Here is a 3,061-nt window from a genome sequence, read left to right as displayed (position 1 = left end):
CTTCACAACAACCCTGTGTGGTAGCAGCCTAAGCAGGGCTAGCCTTGGAAACTGCAAGGAAAGACAGTGAGAAGAGGCTGTGCAGGATTATATCAAGAATTCTGAGGTCTGTTCTTGGAGTTCATCAGAAGGGGCCCTGTTGGTTGTGCCATCTTTGAGAGTGGTGAAGGGGGTGGCAGGCAGAAACAGGGCCTTTTCAATTGTGGCACCTGTACTATGGAATTCCCTCCCTTTTGAGTTGAGGGCAGCTTCCTCTTTATTGACGTTTTTGGGAGAAAGGCGGGATAGAAATCAAATAAATAAATAAATAAATAAATAAATAAATAAATAAACTCAGTTTTGATAAGGCAGGACTGTAATTGGATTGGATCCAAGCCCTCTCTCGCACAGGCTTTGCAAGGTGGCTGTGATCCCCCAAATGAGGCTATGTAACCCCATTCTGGTCATGGACCACACTGCTCTAGAAGAACACTGAGTTGAACCTGAAGGTTGTCTTACGCTAACCATGTGACTCCTTGTGTTGGAGGAAGAGCACTTTTGAATCCACACAATGGTTCCCCCCCCCCCTCTTTTGTCCCTCTTTTTAAAATCTCCAACCTGGTGACTATGAGAAGCAATGGAATCACTGTCTACTGAAAGCTTATTTTTCAGAGGAAGACTCTAGTCAGGACATGGGATTCTCACTCAGCACTGCCCCCTAATGATTACTGCCTAACAAGGGTCTGTGAATAATTTTTCTATCTCTCCCTTCATCTTTGTGTGTGCGTACGTGTATTTTAACATGCTGCAAAGGTCATTTGCAAGAAATTAATACCAAAAACAACAGCAGTTTCTTTATGTGAATTGTTCTAATTTCCATAATTTATTCAAAGCAAACTTTTGTTGATGCAGAATTTGGGCAGCAGTCTATTGGGAAAGAATTCAAGACCACCTGCATAGCACTGAAATCTGAATGGTTAAACATAGTCCTCATGGGGCCTAGAAGGTCAAACACAGATGGCCAAAGAAGGTATTTGCTGTGCTGAAATGTTGATCTTTCTGTCTCATTTGCCATCTGTTGAACTAATAATAACTTGTAGACTATAATCTGTGATGAGATTTCAGCTTATTTATTTATAAAATGCATTATGTTTATGAAGTAGAACAGTAGAAGGGAGTTATCCCTGATGAAATGGGCCCTTAGATCCACAACAGGGCAATCTTATTAACCCACAACCTGAAAGCGTGCGGGTATCTAAGATGGGGGAAATGGCTCTAGCCATCTACCTCCCCCAAAAATGTATATTGCATATACGGGCCTATCACCTGGCTCCAGGATAAATTCCATTAGAGTGTACCTGTCATGGCCGACCCTTAAAGGTTGAGGCAACTAATTGTGTGTTGATAACATCTGGTCACCCTAGCAAGCCAGTCCAGCCTGAGAGTTTCCCAGCCTATCTCTTCGAGCCGGTCAGGCATTATAACAGTACTGGCTTGCCCCCATGACTTTGCTACCTCAAGTGTACACCAAAAACACCCTATATACCTAACACCTGTGCACTTCCTGCCAAATGGGGGAGGGTCAGCCTAATGCTTGACCCCTCCATTCCAACAAAGATCAAAGCTTTCCTAATCCCTTGCTGTAGATCAGTCAAGAAACTGTCCGTCCCAACAGTGTACGATGGACCCCATTTCCTCTGTACAAGGTTGGCAGTGCATACCTTTATTTCAGGATGCTGAATGACCACCCCACCAAATTCAGAGACCACCCTACTCAGGTAGCTGTTAACCCTGCTCCTTGCCATATCTATTCCCCAGATACTAGGAGCCTCCTACCATGCCCTTCTCCTGGGTAGAAGGTCAGACCAGGGGATGATTATCCCTGGGAACCAACTCGCGAGAGTTGCAGGCCCTTTTCTTAGCCCAGAAGACTATCAAATGTCCCATAATAAGCACATAAACTGGGAACCTGCTCATACCTGCAAAAATAGGAAATAGGAATGAGGACAGGTGCATCAAACCCAAGCCACCCTAGCCACTCCTGTCCCTAGCAACGCCAAATGACAAACACCACAGAATACCAACTGGCAACACATGTGGGCCATGCGCACAAGACCCACCTGGCTGAACTGCAGCGTCCAGCTGGAAACAGGGCAAAGGCCACAGATTCTCCAAGTTGCCAGTGGCCACAGCCACCAAGAGTGTGCAAGACACGCAACAGTCAGACCAACTAATAATATACTTAGTTGTCTTGTACGCAGCGTGTCTTGTACACAGTGTGTTGCCCCAGCTGCCTGACTCTGCATTGTTTGGGTAGAGGCAGCCTGTCCCTCTTGCCCTGATCTGTGTCATGAGCCTGCTGCATTGGCCTGTGTGGAATTCTTCTTGTGTTCATTGTCCTCAGTGGTCACCACCCTGGGACATCCATTGCCCTTTTGGCCCTTTTTCCTTTTCCAGCAGGGTGATGAGGTATAGATTAGTGCGTGACACTCCTCCAGTCACCTTTTCCTGCCTTACGCCAGGCTTTTGCTTTTACTCTAGTCTCCTCTGTATTCTTCTCCTCTTGGATGGCAACCTTCAGTCTCGAAAGACTATGGTGTAAGCCTACAGCACCCGGTATTCCCAAGCGGTCTCCCATCCAAGTACTAACCAGGCCTGACCCTGCTTAGCTTCTGAGATCAGACGAGATTGGGCATGGGCAGGGTAACAGTTGCTGCAGTTCTTCTCCTCTGAAGAGAAAGATATAGGGGAAAAGGGGCAATTTGGAGTTTTACCATCCTTCTTCCAAGGCCTCTTAAGCATGGCTAGGGAAGTTATGCAAAATTATCCCCCCTTCCCCAAATGGTTACCCAGCATTGCCCACATGTGTCTGGTTAGTGTTTTGACAGTAAGAATATGAGGTGGCCAAGTGGGGCCTAGCCAGACAGTCGGGCTTCCCAACTGCCTCAACGATGGAGTGATCTTTCATCGTCCATCAAGGGTCATGGCTTGCCACCTGCAGAGGGTGGCCTGTATCACAGGCAACATCTCCCCGCCTCAACTGCCAACTCTCCAGGTCACTTTAAAGGCCGGGAAGGCAAAC

The 3,061-nt window shown here is 46.9% G+C and overlaps 1 pseudogene; it reads right to left on the bottom strand.

The window, feature by feature from the left end:
* Window positions 1–2,580: 2,580 nt before the first annotated feature.
* Window positions 2,581–2,700, bottom strand: LOC136637734 (5S ribosomal RNA; annotated as a pseudogene).
* Between the last annotated feature and the right edge of the window lie 361 nt (window positions 2,701–3,061).

The sequence above is a fragment of the Tiliqua scincoides genome, chromosome 1, assembly GCF_035046505.1.
Source record: "Tiliqua scincoides isolate rTilSci1 chromosome 1, rTilSci1.hap2, whole genome shotgun sequence".
NCBI classification, from domain to species: Eukaryota; Metazoa; Chordata; class Lepidosauria; order Squamata; family Scincidae; genus Tiliqua; species Tiliqua scincoides.
The sequence above is the reverse complement of the archived record's forward strand: the minus strand, read 5'-3'. Positions and strand labels throughout refer to the sequence as shown.